The sequence below is a fragment of the Python bivittatus genome, unplaced genomic scaffold, assembly GCF_059951505.1.
Source record: "Python bivittatus isolate LINGU-HERP-01145 unplaced genomic scaffold, Pbiv_v1 ctg000030_np1212, whole genome shotgun sequence".
NCBI lineage: Eukaryota > Metazoa > Chordata > Lepidosauria > Squamata > Pythonidae > Python > Python bivittatus.
In genome coordinates this window covers 6,440,305-6,460,225 of record NW_028277031.1, presented here as the reverse complement: position 1 = coordinate 6,460,225, position 19,921 = coordinate 6,440,305, and positions in this window count along the sequence as shown.

Below are 19,921 nucleotides of genomic sequence, written 5' to 3'. Positions count from 1 at the left end.
GCTTCAAACATCCAGAATATACTTTTGATTCAACTGAGGTCAGGCAAGTCATGCCCAAATTCCTTTCGGTTGGGAAAGAAGACAACAAACCAAACTGAGAGCACATTATAATTCTCTATGAATAGGCATGCCCATCACTCTGAAGGCAGATTTCAAGACCGCTTTTGCAACACAATATCTTAACTTCTGGAGTCTGTTACAGATACACTGTCCTCTACTGAACAGAATGGAACCTCTCAGACCAGATGTGGATGCCTGTGCTTCCTTCAGGGGCCTGAGACTGTTAGAATGAAGACTCTGGCTTGGACCTGGCTGAAGAAATGTAGAGGTTAATTCCATCATTCCCAGCTTTCCCTCCCTGCAGAATTCCAAAGGTGGGCTGCTCTTCCTCTAGAATTCTTTTTCCTACCACCGTTCTGAAATCCTGATTTCATCCATCCTGGCCAGATGCATTTCTCTGAAATCAGTTCAGAGCTAAAAGCAGGGAGCTTCTTGGAAGCCTCTAAAAGTCCTGACGATTGACATCATATTCCTTGCATTCACTGCTTTGGGTAATTTTTCTAGATCATATCCTTGGTCAAAAGGGTCTCCTCCTCTGTGGACCGTTGAATTGGATGGGGAGAAGGGGGAAACCGATGATTTGGGAACAAGCCCAAACTCTCTTTGGGAGCACGTGATTTCCTTTCGAAGCTGGGCCATTTTGTTTCTTCGAAATGTTAAGACTGCACAGAACAGGAATCGTTGCTTGTAGAACCAAAAAGCTGGAGATCTTGACATGAAGCAAACTGCCTGCAATTGTTACAGTGTTTGTCTTTTCAAAGCGGGAACTCAGGTGATCAATAGATCTGTCTTAAAACTTCACGGTGCCACTTGCTCTGATTCCAGCAGAGAAGAAATGGCTTCTGGCAGCCGAGAAATCTAGTTCCCAAAACAAACGTGCCCCCTGCAGGTCAAGAAAATGATTTGCACTTAAAAAAAAATTCAGAAAGAACAATTGAAAAGAGCAATGATTCCGTTCCAACCAAGAGACAGAGAAGATACCACTGTTTGTCGTTTGGGCGTTTGCTGTTTTTGCACTTACGCCTGGGGCAATTATGGGAGAAAAAGGAGTGAAGGAGGAACAACAGGAAATATTGCAGTTGGCTTTTCAATTTGGCACCCGAAGCACACGGCTCACTAGAAATCCTTTCCTGGACTGGAAAGAAAAATGGTTTTGTTTCCAAGGTACTTAACATGAGGCTGCTGAAAGTTTTGGTACCTAGCCTTCCTCAGAATAAGTCTGGTTTTCAGAGGCAGACTAGCTCTGATCAATGCAGTTCCATTTATCGATCATACCCAGTTGTCCCCAGGGACCCCAATCATATCTCCAGACAACAAATTCTGTTACATGAATGATAAAGAAATCAAATCCTGATTTTTGTGTTTTAAAAATGTATACATTTAGTCAGTTCATTGGGTCCTAACATATCAAAGAAGCAGAACCTCCATGCTTTTTCTATTATCTATCTATCTATCTATCTATCTATCTATCTATCTATCTATCTATCTATCTATCTATCTATCTATCTATCTATCTATCTATCATGTATCTAATCTCAGATACAGTTTGAACTGTTGAAACGATTTGATACAAACCATCAGTCAACTCAGATTCAAAGCCCTAAACTGGATCCCCAAAGGGAGTAGTTTCAGTTCAGAAAAGTCTTTATGCATTAAAGGCCATCAAATCTGTTCAGAGATAAACAGTTTGTTTTGACGATTCCATCAGAATCAATTCCATAAGTTAATTCCGTCCAAAGAATCAGATGAATTGCCCTTTGAACTGAAACTCCAACCTGAAGTTTTGCTCAGTCATGCTACTTTCTGCTCTAAATAAAAGCCTTTCCTTGGTTCTTTGTCTCTTTCTTCCATGTGATTTTCCTTTTGATTTACCCGTGTCCCTTTTAATCTTCTTCTCATCTTTCATTTTTATTTTCCTTTACTTTCTATATACATAAGAGTGTTTCACCTGATTTTGATCTGTAGCCTATTCACCACCCTGCTTATCCGTAAGAACTCAAGCTGTGAATCCAGTCGATTCTCTAAATATTGTTAGGGGTGGTCACGCTTCTCTTGCTGGCACAGCCTTGACAATAGGGCCATACTTAGCCAAGTCATTTATCAAAATCACTGTCTCTGATAGCAAATTCAGCTGCTGAATGATGAGGGGATGGTAGCCAAATTGGGACCTTAAAGACACAAGTAGGAGGAATTACAGTGTTTGCATGGATTGGGGGTGGTGGAGAATTTAGAGGAAATAACACATGACTTTGGGTAAAAAGCTGATGGGGGGAAAATCCCCCCAAATATTCATAATAAGAATAGCACATGAAAAGAGCTACAGTGGCTAAGGGTCTTGGTGATGGTGGTGGGGCTTATGCATGGAAAAGGTCAGCATGTAAAATTATTCTGGAAGGAGGCAGATCTGGCCAACTGGAGCAGAGCAACACTGGAAGATGCAAGACACTTGCTGAGTTTGTGTAACGTGGTCAATTTATCCATGCTTCTTTTTAATTAACCCAATTTTCTGGATTTGAAGGACACAACCATTTGCCAGCTAAGTGGGTTGGAGTCACATCTCCCAGGAACTTACAGTGAAGTTGGCTTGTCAGGTTGTGAGATTCAAGGCCTGGGAAGCATCAATCGCAAAAGGAGCAAGCCATCTGTGGCCAAGCTTGGGACTGTTGTGCTCCTGAAGAAGCGACTCCATGGAAGCCATATCCGCTGAAGAGTTATACCCTGATCATGAGTAGAATTTTTGAAAGTTTTCTCTAATAGATGGAAACTAATCCTTAGCTGGATCTCTGGGAGATCTGAAGCTTCAAAACCACCTGCTTCTGCCTCTGCTTTCTGTAAACAGTATTCTATGATGTGGCTTATCTGTTCCAGCCACAGTGATTTATTAATCATAGTTTGTGCTTGTAAATAGGAACCACACCAGAGTTTGTGTATGCGTAATGTGTGAACCCAGAATTATTATTTGTTTTCCTATGGTTGACTACATAAACAATAATGGAGGCATTATAAGATATATTATTACTTATGGTTTAATATATTGTATGAATGAGGCCACTGTCTCAGGACCAGCTCCTGATTGTACTGTTGCTGCTGTTCACTTCTCTAACCTGGTTTCTTCAACACATTAACCGTAATATAGTGTGTTGAGGTAAATCCAACCATTGTGGCTTGTAAATATTGCTCAAGATAGTGTGCTGTGTGAAGTCTGCTGACTGTGATGTAACAGACCATAGTTAAGCAAACTGTGACTGAATCCAGTGTGAAAACCCAGGCTCAGACTGACTTGGGACTCTGATTTTGGAAATAATTCTGCCAGTGAAAGATTCCCTGTCTTTCCATAGAAAAGAAATGTGTTGAATCTGTACTCTAATCCTTGAATGGCTGGTTTAAAAACAGCAGTTCAAATGTTGGTTCCAGGGACATTCACATGGTGGCATGAAAAAGTTAAAATGGCAGTCACAGCCATGTGATGGAAGCTCCACCCTTCTTTACCTGCACAACCCATAAAAAGGGGTGGAGATTTGATATCACAGCCATGTCCATCACCTTGACTTTTTTGAGTCCTCTGAGGACACTGTTGGCTGGTCCCAAATCTGTCTTGTAATCTCCTGGAGGTTTTCTTCCCTGAAAAAGATGTTCTGTTTTTCTACTTAATTCTTAGGGTGCTTGAGAATATCAGATTTCCATTGCTGGTGTTGTGAGGTTCTTCTGTTGCTAGAGGAGGTGCAAGAGCACGTGTTGCTGTTCATATTGATGCTTTCTCCTGCCCACATTTCCCTGGAAGAAGTCTCTTCCTGATGCCCTGGTATATAATACAAGGGTGAGGGCAAGAACCAATGGTTCCCAGGCTGTTATGTAAATATACAATAACCACTCACCTTCAGAGCCCTAAACATCTTCTCAAACATCAGTAAATTCAGAAAGGTAGGAGGAAGAAACCACAAGTTTAAATCCCAAGGGTTTAAAAATCATTACGTCTTCTCACAGGCAATAGGCAAGCAATGATTGTGTACAGATTCATACTAATCTTCAGCCAAGATTCTTCTCCAGTCCAGCTGTGCCTGTGGGTCTTCTGCCAAATGCAGGCCAGGAGCCAAGCTAAGTCATGTAAGGTTGCCACAGCTGGGGTTTACAGATGAACCTTGACTGGGAATGTAAAGGAATTGTCAAGGAATTTAGAGCTCACCTTTGAGAGGATTGTTAAGGGGGGAAGGAAGAAGGAAGAAGTGAGCTGTTAAGGAGGGACTTGGGGAAGAGATTACACAGTCCAGAGATAGCAGAACTACAGAAGGATTTTTAAATGTAAGATGGGCAGAGAGTTTGAAGATTCTGTTACTATACTGTATAGCAATAGAGTATCATTCCTAGACTTCTTGTGGGATCTATTTCTTGACCTAGCCTACCTCAAAGGGCTGGCAGAGCCTATCAGTAAGCGTGAGAAGTGAAGGAAGCTGTAGATTTTTGGAGAGAGGATTGTATAATGAAAGACAGATATTCACACAGCCCCCCCCCCCGCCACTTCATCATTAAATGGTTAAGCTTTCATGGCACACTTAACCAAGTCAGTTAAACAAATACAAGTTTGTTTACCATCTCAGACCAAACCAAAATTAGTCCAGTAAAAAAAGAAGCAACTTTTAGTGCAGCAGTAAAATTTAGCTATCCTCAACTGGACTACAACTTAACTAATTGCTTGCAAGTTTTGCATGCCATAATGTTACATCATATCCAAGCACACCATTCATTAAACTGTCATTATATTCTTGGATTGTACTTGGGTTGCTTTAACTTGTTTGGTGCTGGCCTTGGATGGTAATAAAGAAAGCTGAAGAGCAAGAGTATATGTTATTTCAGGATCTATCCAAGAAGAGGTAATGAGCATAACATTTGTCTGGATGTCTGAGGACTGTCTTAAGTAGAGGTTCCAACAGAATTTGTTAGCCCTTTGAGGCAGACAAGAATCCTAGCTCTATCTTTACTGTAAGGTTACACTAACAGAATCTTGCAAGTCTGAAAGTACCCTTCCTGTCCCTCATTTTTACTCTCCTGAAAAATAGGGAGGATCCATTCTGAAATGTTTTCTCCACCCCTCCTCCTTTGGACTCAAATTTCATTTATCAGACTGTTGTCTAGGCTGTGGATCTTCCTCCTATCTCCCAAGGTCATTCCCACATGCCATTACAGAATTTCTAATTTATCTCCATAATAGTCACAATATAGCAGGACATGGGCCAAATACTGAATGGCCTCTGAACTGTACGGATAACCCCATTCTGCATGCAATATTTCCCCAAATCTGCCTTCAAGAACTGCTGATTTTAGAATGTTAAGTCACAGCAATGCAAAGGTCCTTCATTATTTATAGATTGTTAACGGACATAAAAACCTTGTTGGTTTGAAGGCATATGTATACTTTCCTAATACCATTTTCAAAAGTAATTTCTTATGCTGTACTGGCATTTCTACATCCTTTTTTTTTTTTTTTAAAGAATTAACAAAGCTTGGTCCTGTCCAGGGGTGGTAATGCACCAGGAGAAAAAAAAAAAAAACATTGTGGTGCAGCTTTATTTCAATTTTCTGCCTCCAGGTAGAACAAGGATTGTCCATCAATATAAGGGGAGCTGAATCCTGTGTTCAAAAGGTTAGGTTTGGCCAATATCTGAAGATATCTATCCATATTTTGGTTTCCACTCTACCGAGTCTTGCTTATTAGATGCTAAACATCTCAAGTTGTATGATATGCAAAGTTGGGTTGATGTCAACTGGGGGGACAGAATATTTTAGATTTGAAATATTTCAAGCATGAAATACTTCATTTCAAAACTTGGATTCCCAATTGGTTACCTCCATGGAGGGATCAGGACTGTGAGAACCCGCGATACTCAATTCCCAATAAAGATGATTCCCTTGAGACTCAGATAAGTTCAAAGAAAAGATCATTTATTGAGAAGAAGGGTACAGTCTCAAAAGCATTGCCGAAACTAAAAAGCCCGCGCACGGCAACCTTTTCTTAACCCTTTTTCCCTTACTCCCTCCTTTCCATCCCATAGTCCTTTTGTCTCGTTTCTCCTGGTACAACCTTGGTATTCCTGGGAACAGATAACATAGCATCTGCCTTTAATGGTGTTTCCTCTGTCTCCCTCTCCCCCCCCCCTTCTTAAAACAGCAGAACCGAAGCAAGCAAGCTAGCAGCCATGATTAAGTAATTGCAAGGCTTCTGTCCCGGATGGATTGCACAAATATCTTTGGACTTATACAGCTTATAAGAGATTTTGCAATCATTAAGCAGTGCATTAGAAGTTTGGGATAAATACAGAAGTAGAATCCGTCAAGACTCTTGTCTTGCTTTTGAGTATTTTCATGAAGAGGAAAGCACAAGGAAATTCACTCGGTGGAGAGAGAACAAATCATATAGACTGCAAGACTGGATTATTAGTAAGGCATAGATAAAAGCTTTTGAGACTGTCTTTGGAATGGTCAGGCCACCTGACTGATTTCAGTATCTCCAAATAAACTGTTTTTAATTCAAGGAAGTGCAAAAACAAGGAGGAACATTGAAATACTTGACTGAATGGAGTGTTCACTGGACTGTATTGTTGGTCTGACGTGATTCAGAAGCTGAAAAAGTAAAAGCATGCATGATTTCTCAGCCCAAACCACCTCAAAGGGCTGTTGTTGTGAGGAAAATAGGAGGCAGGAGTATGTATGTATGTATGTATGTATGTATTTATTTATTTATTTATTTATTTATTTAATCAAACTTATCCCCATCCAGATTAAAACAATAAATAAATACATAGTTAAAATTTATTAAAAAAACACATTTACACAGAGTAGAAGGAAGAGGAAAAGGATCTTTTCCTAGGTATTAGGTATCTTTGCCACCTAGATAGATAGATAGATGATATAATAATAATAATAATAATAATAATAATAATAATACAGAACTTAGTTTCAATAATTGATATGTAACAATGAGAAGCTCAATGGGAGAAAAACATTAAATTCACACCACATATTGTACTTAGAGAAAACTGGTATAAGATATTTTACGATTGGTATATTACTCCATATTACTCCTAAAGTGGACAGTTTATTCTCTAAAAATTGTTGCAGATATCAAGATCATTAGTCCATATTTGGAAGCAATCTTGTAAAACTCAACAGTTTTGGAAAACAGTTTATGATAGAATGAAACACATTTTAAAAGCTGAATTTCCTTTCTGACCTGCTATTTGTTTTAATTAAATATTATTAAACCTTACATTCCCAAAGTATATTGAATTAGCTTTGTATATGGCAAGGGCTGGAAGGATACTCTATGCTTTCTAGTGGAAAGTGCATATAATTCCTTCTGCAGAAGAATGGCTAATTCAGTTCTGGAAGCACACCTCAATGTCCAAAATAACTTCATACTTCAAAAGTAAATCTGTTACAGAAATTAATTCAACCTGGAAACCATTTTCAAAACTCATCAATGAAATATTGAACATTTTAACCTAACTTGATGATGCTTGTAAACTCCCGGTTTATCCACCTTGTTCTTTATTTTTCTTTTTTGCTGCTCTTTTACCTCTTTCTCTTTTTTTCCTTTTCCTTTTTTCCTCTCCTTAAAAATATTTAATAATCATAACAGCAAAAACAACAACATGCCATCAAATTGGTGTCGACTTTCAGCGACCACAAAGATAGATTTAATTCATTTCAAATGTAAAAGAGGCTGTCCTTAAACACACTTGAAGGGTTTTAAGCTAGAGACAGCTCTGCTTCGATTTTTAGAAGAGGTTTTTGAGTTCAATATGGGGTCGTTTGTAGCCCAGGACAGTTCTGGAGTGGTCAGAATGGCTGATAAGAACCTGGAACAACTCTTTGGATCTCAAACCATCAGAGCTCAGCACCCGAAATCTTTTGCACCCAAAAGCAGCGTCTCCTTTTTTGGTTTTATCATTGACGGTGTTGATTTGGTTCCTTTCAGTGCATCCCGAGAAAATGTATTAATTCAGGAACGTGATTAAGCTATGCAAATTCATTCACCCAGACTGGAACATCACTCTGCTCATGAGATGTTCTCTCTTCTCCTTCGAAAGCAACGTTGAAAGTAAATCTACTTTCCTCAAAGGAGCGATGAAAGAACTGCAGGCATTTCCTATCTGGCACAATCCTTAACACCCCACCCACACCTGTCTCAACAATCTCTACGCACCTGAGATAGCTCTTTCTCTACCACTTTTAGAGACAAGAAGTGATTATCTTGACTGAGAGGCCTCCCCTCCCCTCCTCCTTCTGCAATCTTGATGCATTAAGATCTTTGTTTCCCTCCTGCTGTTATCTTAAACCCTGAGCCATTATGTTGTATCCGTATAAGAGCTTAGCGGAATAAAACCAAGTCAGGATTATTTGAAAAAAATGACCCATCATATTCATCTTGATGAATCAGAGCTCAATTGCCAGGCTGATGCTGCGGGCAGGTGAGAACCAGAGCACTAAGAAAAGCTGCCAGCAAAATACAATCCGTGGAAGGGCTGCCACCAAAATACATTCCAGGAGAGTAGGATGGAATCGTTCAGCTTGAGGACATGTGAATGGTCTCATAATATGGGTGATCAAATCATTATCATGTTGAGAGAAACCTGGGGGAGGAGGCAGCGTTCAGAGATGGTCCTCTGATGGAATAGGTGGGCTGTTTCCAGTTATGCTTGGCAAAGTTGAGACAGATTGAAGGACTGACCCCAGCAGTGACCATACAAGGTTATGAATGAAGTTGAGAAGCCTCCAGTTACTCAATTGAAGGCTGCTCCATGCCAGGGTTTTGAATGAGGTCAAGGAAGTTGGGAGGAGTCAGAAGCCACATTTGGAGAGGAGGAACAGGACAATTTTGCAGACCTCTCAGGAATGTCATGAATAATCCTGCATTGCCTACAGGGAGAGACAAGCACCATTAAGTGGGGAATTAAATGTCTATATATACCCTTTATGATGTAACTGTGATGCATTGACTGACTATATATACTAACCCAATGCGCATATTTGCCAGCATTTTCCTATGCTGTTTTTGGGCCTTTAACAAAAGCTTCTCAACCTTGGCAACTTTAAGATGTCTGGACTTCACCTCCCAGAATTCCCCAGCCAGCATGAATTCTTTCTCACACGTTCTGCTTCCCCAAGACTGTGTTGCTGTTTCTTCTCCCTTAACGATCCAGCCATTCCTTCACCAAGATCATCGCTACATTCCTTTACAATCCTGTCCTAGCACTCTGCTCCCCAAATGTAAAAATTGGGCATAAACAAAGCAAAAGGTGTGTGTGAAATGGGTTGTCCAGGGCTGTCTCTGCGTGTCTCTCCCCGACATCATTTGCACACTAATCCATTTTTGCACACTTTCATTCACACATATGTAAAAATGCATACTTCTAGTGTAGCAGGTGGGGAATAGAGACATTTGGTCTCAGAGGGATACCTTTTATTCTTAAGCCTGTTTTCTAGAGAAAAAAAAGGTGATTGATCAAAGCATCCTTGAGTTGAAAGAATGACATCAAATCCAGCCAGCTGCTGCGTGCAGGATGCAGGATGAAAGCCGCCTTGACAAATGGCCGTCCACCTTCTGCCTGAAGACATCCAGCAATGGAGAACACGGAAATTAAAATTAAAATTCCTTTATGTTTGCGCCCTGCAACTAATGCTTGACATCAGAAAGCATCTCTTATAAACTCTCTCCCCCCCTTAATTGCTGCCTGGCTGTTTTTTCTAGAAAGGAGGGGCAGATTTGTAATAGTCTGCACACTTTAATTTGGGGAGGGAAAATGAATTGCAGCCGGGGACGGAAAGTATGTCATATTAAGGCTCTATTTCAAAACTGCTATGCATCAGTAAAATGTTGCATGCAGTCCTTTAATTCCACGGAGACTTTAAAAAATGTTTTCCTTTCAGTTGTCCGATGATATAGAGAGGGGTACATGTAAGTACAAGTAAGGAACTGAATGGATTTCTGTCCCCCACAACAAAGTTTTCAGCCTCCCCATATTTGACCCCAGGTCTGTAGAGTCAGTACAATCCCTGATTCTTTGCTCAGACTGTGTGTGTGAGTCCTGGTGACCGCCTGGACAATCCCACCAGTTTTCTTGGCAAGGTTTTTCAGAAGTGGTTGGCCATTGCCTCCTTCCTAGGGCTGAGAGAGAGGGTCTGGCCCAAGGTCACTCCTCTGGCTTTGTGCGTAAGGCAGGACTAGAACTCAGGGTCTTCTGGTGCCTTAATCACAACACCAAATGGGCTCTCCTGCTCAGACAAGAGCTTCGTAAATCTGTCACCACTGTTTCTATGCTCCCAGGTAAATTTCTGGAAGTGGAAGAAGGGTGGCAGCAGAAACTGTTCCAGCCTCTTTATATAAACTAGCAAGATACTTACACCACATAACTGTTCCAAATTCTGAAGAGCACTAACTTGAGCATGCTTCAGTGCTCTCCCCACAGCAGTTTTGGAGGGCCAGTACAAAAAAGCCCCCTATGAGATTGCGCTCCTGTGGACAAGGGGCTGTTGAAACTACGGCTCATGTCCTGCTATATTGTACCCTCTATAACAGTGTTTCCCAACCTTGGCAATTTTAAGATAGACAGACTTTAACTCCCAGAATTCCCCAGCCAGCATGGCTGGCTGGGGAATTCTGGGAGTTGAAGTCCACCTATCTTAAAGTTGCTAAGGTTGAGAAACACTGCTCTATAAGGATTCAAGGACCCACCTTATAACTCTTCACCTGGTAAAACACCTTGGAAATTCTGATCCTTTTTATGTACATTTGGTGTTATCAGATCAGTATGATTCCACCTCCTTGAATATAGCCTAACTTTGTGATATCCACTGACAAACCCACCACCAATTATAATATTTTATCTTGTTTTGTTTTTCCTTTATTTTTATTTTTAATGTGTTTTTGTTTGCAATTCTGGTCGGTGATTGTAATAGAAACATTCATTCATTCATTCATTCATTCATTCATTCATTCATTCATTCATTCATTCATTCTAGATTGCATTGCAGTCTTGCTGGCAAGTGTTAATCTGCAGATCAAAGATTCAGGACATTCCAGGATCTTTGACCCAGATCTGGGTCACTTTCTGATCCAAACTGCATCTCTAAGAACTCTATATTCCTGGGTGCTCAGCACTTGCTTCTCTGAATTGCCAACAGTGACAAATAGTTTGCAAGTGATAGGGACAGTACTCAATTTATTTTTGAAGTAGACAGAACGGCTGACCCCAAGATGCCTGCTGGTTCTACAACTACCCTTTCTGAAAGCAAGCAGAATTTCCTGGAATGATCCTCAACAGATCTTAGGTGGAGCATGAAGGCGATGCATGCAAATTGCGTTTGGAAGCTTAAATGGATTAATTGGTGTGATTAATAAACTAGAGCTTTAATTGGAGGTAAAATCCCCTTCAATTAAGCAGTACAATATGGAAAGATTTAGGACAAGGGGCAGATAAACCCTTGCTATTGTGCAAGCATCAAAGCTACGACAGAATCAAGTCATATAGGACAGCAAGAATAGGTAACAATCTGTCCTTCCCAGATTGTATCTGATACTATCTGAAGGAGTTTGCTTTTGAAGATGAAAATTACCAAGATTTTCTTGCTAAAAATGTCCTGAGATGTTCAGTAATTGATGCTACTAGAAGTGCTGTTTAAAAACCTTCCTATGCAATCTGATGGAAAAGAAATTGAATTTGAGATAGAGATAGATAGATAGATAGATAGATAGATAGATAGATAGATAGATAGATAGATAGATAGATAGATATTCTGTAGGAGAATAAAAGTGGTCTTCTTGCACAGGAGGGAAGTGGCCAAGGAGTGTGTGTTAATGTCTTGACTTTCATTGTCCAATCCCCTCTGTGCAGCCTCCCTGGTTCTTATACTCTCATTCCATCCCAAGGAAAAACTTTTGGAGCTTCTCAGATCAGGAAATAGGAGATACAGAGAGATACAAAATAGGAAAGAAAATAGGATTAACAGATAGTCACAGATCATCTGAGTGCTTCACTTAGCTCGAGAATTATCCACCTCATCCTGGGTGATGGGAATGTATGCTTCTATGCTGACAGTTTGGGAGCGCAGCATAATTAATTTCATTGAAAATAATATTTGTAGCTCGGAGCTGAACTGTGGAGTCCTTGGTGCTCTCTGAGCTTGGTTGTTTGATTGCAGACATTTCATTACCCAACTAGGTAACATCATCAGTGCTAGTGAGGGTGGGCTTTGCTCCCTGTTTATATAATGGGGAAAGTTTTCCAGTGGGAAATTGAGAATGGGCAGCAAGAAATGTGTTGCAAAACCACCATTGCGGGGGGAGAGTGCCAGTGTTGACTTCCTGGCAACTGCCTGGACAAGTCCCTGGAGTTTTCTTGGCAAGATTTCAGAACTGTTTAATGGTAGCAAGAGTTTGACAATGCAGCAAATTCCCAAGGGAAGTATTGACTTCCCCTTCATGGATGTGTTCAAGCAGAGTCTCATCAGCCATCAGTCAGGGATGATAGAAGTTCAATTCTTGCCCTGAATGTGGACTCCATGGCAGTAGAATATCCTCCACCATTTCCAACAAAAAAGCCAGCTCAGACACATTGGCAAGGAAAAGGTGAAAGATGTTCTCATCCACGCTGAGACTAAGACAGAAAAATACAAGACTTTTTTTTTTTTTGGCAAGGCATTTTGTTTCTTTGCGAAACGGGGAGGGCGATTTTGACACAGCATGAATATGGATTGGACTGGCCCCTGATAAAATTGGGGTCCAAGACCCCAATCCTTGTGGTGGCTCATCACCAGATTCTGGCTCCTGAGATGGGATGGGGAATTAGAGGGTGCGTTGATCTCGGGGAAAAGTGGTGAAGGAGGCTAGGGAGGCCAGGCCTCCGGGGGGATGGGGGTGGAATATGTTGAACACGTGGAACTCTGTGCCAGTGGCAATTGCTAAGGATGGGTTTTCTTCCTTCATCCACACTTGACAGGTAAATGTAATAAGAGCTGACTCTGAATGACAATAACTATCTGGTGAGATTGATGGAAAGACTGGCCTTGCTCTCCTTAGAGGATCAACTTACTGTTGATACAGCAATACGTTTGACTGTTCTGCTCATTAAAGTTTAATATTTCCAAACTTCCTTATTCTTCCCATCTGAGATCTTTCCTAATGTAAGATGTAACTACACTGGAGACTGATTAAAATCCTTCCTTTCCCCTCCCCCGCCCCATCCTCTACTTTCTGCCTGAGATAGTATTTCTGCAGTAACTGCAAAAAATTGAAATTAATCATCAGTTTTTCTTAGTTTGCTGTAAAGAGATGGGGAAGGGGAGGAGGGAAAGTCCAGGGTAGCAAAGGTGAAGGGGTTTGTGCCAGAAGTTTCAAGACAAAGTCATTCAAAGCACTTCTTTTTACTCAAATGATAAAGATGAGGTAGCAACGTCTTTTGGAAAAGGTGTGCAGAGATGGTGTGAGCAGCAAAGGTTGAATAATGATGGGAAGGGGGCTGCAAAAATTGAAAACTTTCCCCTAGGGTCACCCCACAGCTTAACTTAATTATGTAAACTTTGTGAATTTTCCAGATAGATGGATAGACTTTGGACTTAGGCTAATAAGGTTCGTACATTCAGAGTGTTGTTCTCTGTAATTGACTAAGGAAATAGAGGTTGATAACCACAGTTGCTGTTTGAGGCCCTTGCTCTTTTCTCTTTTTTAAATGCAAACTTTTGTTCAAAAATAAGCATGATCTGTCCCTCCTCAGGAAATCTCTATATGGAAAGAGAGAAAAAAGGGGGTAACGCCACGCATAAACAGCTTTGGATTATCCATCACCAAGATAACTCCAGTGGATGCAACCCTCAGGAGAAAGCTTAGACTCACACATCTTGCTAAGCCATGAGATGGGATCCTTGATTTTGATTTAGCATACTGTAAGAAGCTGGCCACTGTAGATGATAAACCATGGTTTATAACCCAAGGTAGTTAAATAAATGAATCCACTTAATTGTAGCTTATACAACCAACTGTGATTAAGAAAAGCATGACTTGTACAATAGGTGAACCCAGTCAACAATTAACTACTGGGTTCACACCACACAGTAGAGTATAATGGATAGGGATTTGGGTTAAACTTAGGTGAACCCAGTCAGAAATGCTCAGCGTGTCGTATGAACCCACCAAAATGTGGTCACTTCAGCAAATCATGGTTAAACGCACCATGGTTCATGCAATGCGTGAACCCAAACTTAGGAGAAGAAAGACAACGGAGACCAGTGCAGCAAGATAATTCTGTGCCTTTTATTATAACGATTTAGAATGCAAATACATGCAGTTGCATTGACATATCTAAAGTTACATGAAGTGTAGCAGCAGATTTGAATCTGCTCATCCAGTAAGAACGAGATGAATGAGCTTGTTTGGAGTCCCCTCTACATAAGATCAGGGGGACCTGGCCCATAAGGTGGGACTTTTCAGTTGCAGGAGTTCATACAGCACCATCCCTCACAGCTTTCTGTAAGGTGGCAAATTCTTTTTCTGCCAAGCTCTTAAGTTCCATTTTTTTGCACCACACACTTTAGGGGATGTTTATGTATATGATCTGAATTTGTTTTCTCTTTATTCTTTTTTCAACTCATGGCAGGCCACCTAGAGTCTACAGACTGGGGTGGGTTACAACCACTATAAAATAAAATTTCAGAAAAGCCACACACATCCACGTATCAGCCTCTCGTATTTAAATGGTTTGCTCACTTGTACAGTTGAATAGCTTTATTTTATATCACAGAAGTGACTTTGCTTAAACCAGGTGTGGGAATCTGAATTAATATTCTGTCCTAGTTCAAGCAGTTGCAAATGGGCTGTGCAAATAAGAGGCCCAGAACAACTAGCAGTGTGTCTCACGTCAGACTGGCCCATACGGTGCAACTTACAAAACAATTTCAAAATGACCCATTTTATTTTTCTTCTGAGCAATTTCACTCTAGCCGTGTTCTCCCCAAGCCGTTGTCAGAGCTCCAGATGACTGGTACAAAGCAAGTTTATTCGGCTAGCATTCATGCCTGCCGGCAAAGATCTGCACCATTGCTGAGTGGGCCACATGAACAGATGTGTGATGCACAGAGCAACAACTATTCCAGTAGGACATCAGCAGGCTTACAGAAACCAGGCAAAATATTCCAGCTTATTGTTGATGTAGAAAGGAAAGGCCTGCTATTTCTAAAGGCACGAACCCTGAATTTAGAAAAATGTGGGACTAATTCACAAATGTGGATATTAGATCTCCCTGTTGCCCTGCGTACTGCACGAGTGGCAAGTCAGTCTAAGAGCTGATTCCATTCAGAAGAAATACCTCTCATGGTCAAAGATTTTTCTGAAAGACTGGAAATCCTATATGGACTTTTCTCTGGAAGAAGAAAAAAAAATGAATGGATGATTTATGGATTTGAAGATTAAGAAAGATGCAGACTAAATGAGGGGGTGAGGGGATTTGTAAAATATTTAAGAGGGAGGAGGGACAGTAAGATTGTAATTACCTGCTGAAAAGACGGTTGGAAGTCATTTATAGGTTTCTTAATTTGCGTTTTCTTTTTCTTTTTGAGCACTTCTTTTCTTTTTCTTTCTTTTCTTTTTCTCTCTTGACTCATCTTTTATTACATGAAAATCCTAAATAAATAAATAAGTAAATAAATAAATAAATGAATGAATAAATAAATAAATACATAAATGTGCTCCCAGGTGCTATGGAGGTCCTATCTCCATTTAAATGTGCATAGCGTTATCTAGCTTGCACTTGTCCAGTGTTGTGTGAATGAGCTGAAACTCAGTCTTTTCCCATAGAATTTTATCTGGGGGGGCAGCCCCCCACTTGGGCAATGCCCCACAGGTTGTACTTCCCAGAACCACCCCCTGACTTTGAACATGTTCTCTTTGGCTTTATGTTACTGTGTTCACACATGCTAAGGCACAAGTTGCTTAGCCAGGGTTTAAGGAGCAAACAACAGTTGGCCTGAGTAGTACAACACACTAAGATATGAAACATGGTTGGTTCCCACATTATATTTGGCTTCAACCAAACTGTATTATACTTTAGCGTGGCATGTGAAGTCACATTATGTTTTGCATGTCTAATCCACAAAGTAAGAGCAGGATCAGAAAAGTTTATTGTGAATTGCTGTATTGGGACTTCTTAGCATTACGCAAGCAACCTTCAGCTGTACCTATTCAATATCCCAAATAATTAATCAAAGCCTTTCAATGAAACTTAGCTGGCCATCTCTTGCAGTTAGCACAACCTTCATCTTCTTCTGTGTATCCTCTTTTTCCTCTGATGATATGCACCAGGCCTTGAATCCTCAGGATATCTGCACTTTGTCATCATATCCCACGCCACATCATTCTTCCTGCATAGCAATTGCTCATTCCTCATTAGTGATCTTGAATCATTTTGGAACCTGCATCCCTTCAGGAGCCCAAAACTTTGAGTTCCTTCTTTGCTTGCTAGGCATTTTCCTTCTTCTCCCTCCAATTCAACATTACCCACTTTCTTCCAGTTTTTTCACCCATTTCAAATCCCCCTATATGCATGTGGAAAAAACTATTCCCAGCCCTTTCCCACCCTTAGATTATCATCACAAGTACAGTTTGCATATATGGGTGTGTAACATGGCAGATAGTGTTCACCTTATTCTCATCAGTGATCTTGAACCATACTGCAGCCTGCATCCCTTCTCCATTCTATCACATGTTCCTTCAGAGAGATGCTGTCTTTTGCTGGACTTATGCCATCTTCTGCTATCTTCTATCTTCTGCTATCTTCTGCTTCATCAGGTTGCTCCCTGATGAAGCAATTCATAATAAGCTTCATCATTTTCGCATACTTAGAATCTTCTGGGCCAACTGATCTGTCAGTTGAACAAAAAAGGAAAGTGATGGGTACCTCATCATGTCCCTCTAGTCACAGTATGAACACATCATGTCCACATGATGTTATCTTCATCTCACCCACAGCCCACAACTGAATCAGCTTCAAGTTGCCCTTAGCTGTACCAGTAGTGTTTTCCCCCTTCTCCCAAGGCAACTTTTGCTGTGAAAATGATATAACACACTTCATCAATGATATTGATGATGGAACGGTCAGGGGTAAAAATCTGCCCAGGTTCCATTGACCATCTGAGACTGCTGTGGGTGCACTTCCTCCCCTCTGATTGCTGAGATTGCTCTCTGTGGCCTTTTGGGTTTCGTTGTCATGCTTCTGCAGAGGCATCTATCTGGGTAATGCTTGACCAGAATTTTCCAAAGAGCTTGTAAAGTCTTAAGGAGGTCCTTTATGGACAGTAGACTTCTTATTTTGTTTGATTTTTATGCCCAAGTTGAATATCCCTTTGAAGGTACAGTAGACCTCAGTTTAGAACATTTTCTCTTGAGAAGAGAGTTCGGTTCTGCCAGTGTTGTGTTGCTGTTTCTGTTATCAATGAATGCATTACAGTTCTTTTTTGGGGGGGGGGGGCTGCTTCTGCTGACAAGGTGTTTTACTTGGTTGTACTTTCGACTGTTTTTTATTACTTTGGTGGGAATCATGGCATCATTTTGCCTATTCCACAGGTGACTTCTGGATGCTTCAAGTAACCGTCACTCACTGTCCCCCCTACCATTCACTAGCAACCCTTGTGGAAGACAGACCTCACTCATTAACAATTGCCGTCTTCTGTTTCGTCCCACACCGCTGTTCTACATCTGTCACCTGGGCTATTTTGGGGCAAGGATTTAGTGCTCTTTCAGAGTTCAGAATGCTTTTGAATTCCTTGAGTGATGCATTTTTAATCTTATGTATTACTGGATGTGGCAGAGGGTATGACTGTTGAAGTTTTCCATTATACCTTTTCCCCATCACTCTGCAGCATCCCTGTCTCTTTCCCCTTTCTGATCTGAAAATCCACGTGGGTCGTCTTCCTTCTTGATATCTTTCCTTAAGCAAAATGTGGGAAGCCAGATTGGCTGCAGAGGGCTGGAGAGATGATTATATTAGGCAAACTCCAATTTCCCCACATACCTCTCAGCCATCTAGTAATTAAGTTCAAAACCTTTGGGTCCTCCCTATGAGAATTTCTTCTCCATTAAAGTAAAGAGTGGCTCAAAACAAGGCAGAATGAATTTTGGGTGAAGCACTTAGCTTGCTTTTCCTGCTTCCCTGACCTCAAATGACAAGGTCAGAAGTTACCTCTTTTGGATGGGGTCTGAAGAGAAAACCCAGATGTAGCTAATGATATCGATGCTGCTTCTTTTTACTCTCTCTCTCTGTCACACACACACACACTCTCACACACACGTATTTTCTCTAATTCCTCTCTCCTCTCTGCTTTCTCTATTCTTTGCGTAAGGTTTTCTTCGCTGCTGTAGGTGGCAGCAAAAACCAAATAAAAGAATACAGATCCTGACCACACACACACACATACACACACGCACGCACGCACACCGACAAGTATGTCCACCTTAAATTGATCTGAGCGTGGCTCTATCAAGTCTGCATTTTAACTTCAGGTCATTGCCAGTTATTCTAGGGATATGAGTAGATTAAAAGCCAACAGAATCTAAATTATAGAGGACAAGGGCTTGGTGGCAGAAGTGCTAGGTTGATCTTTAAAAAAAAAGGGGGGGGTAGGCAACCTTATTTTTCCCTAAAAAAATGATACTTGGCCCTCTTCTGTAATATGTGGGCCTACCTTTGAACTCATGATGCAAGAATAAAATGCATATGTGTGTGGGTTTAGGTGTATTTAGCATTTTCTACTGCTGAGGGTAAACTGAGGGATATTATTTACAGTGGAAACACAAATCTTCCAAACCAAATTGCTGAAGCCACAGTATAAAAGAATATGCTCAGGTCCTTCACACACGATCACATTCAGTGTGCTGAAAACTTTGACGAAGATAGCATACAAATTGAACACACAATTATACACAATTGTCTAAAGCAATCCTTGGAGAAGGAGTTGAGGATGCGGTTGCTTAAAAACACCGTATGAATTCAAGGAAGGGGTGAATTTTGTTCTTGAAGAGTCATTGGGCCAAGCGACCTTTGTGCGAAGAAGTGCTTTGAATACTGTCCGGATTCTATACATACCTCGAAAGTCTCTCCATTCTTTATCTTCTCCATCTGATCCCTTAACAGATTTCTTAAAAGTATCTCTAAACCACTTCTCGTGAGAGAAGATCTGATTCCAATCAACTTCAAATCATTTCAGAATGAAGCAAGATGAAAAACAAGGTAAAATCAAAAGAAAACAGTCCATTCAAACAGAAGATGGAGGTAGTGGGTCCAAGAGTAATTGTCTGCCTGGTCAAAGAAAAAGAACTGATTAGCAGATCTGTTACTCAAACAAGAGACAGATTTAAAGGGGGGCTTCTGCTTCAAGGAAAGGGCCATCTGGCCTGTTGCATAGCAAGCGTAGGAGAAAGAGATACAACAATTAGATACTGATTTCACTGTAATGGCTTCTTTGCTTTTCTACAATAAAACACCTTATCAGATGTTCCTGGATTCTTGTGCGCCTTTTTAATGAACAACTTGAGTTGTCTCCAATAGTTCTTTTTTCTATTTTGATGGACTTCCTGAATCAATTGGTTTGTAGTCCAAGACATTCAGGGACAAGGAAAGAAAGCCAAGTTCAGAAGATCTGAAGCCATAAATGCTTCATTCCCATAAGTATCCTCTTTGAAGCCATTCAAAGATGATACTTATGGGATAGACTTGTTGAGTGAAGAAAGGTCCTTTTCCATGGGCAAAATGCAAACTGGGCTGGCTGATCTTGTTTTCTGCTCTGCTAAGAGAGAGGAAGAGTTACGGCTGCCTCAGTGCAG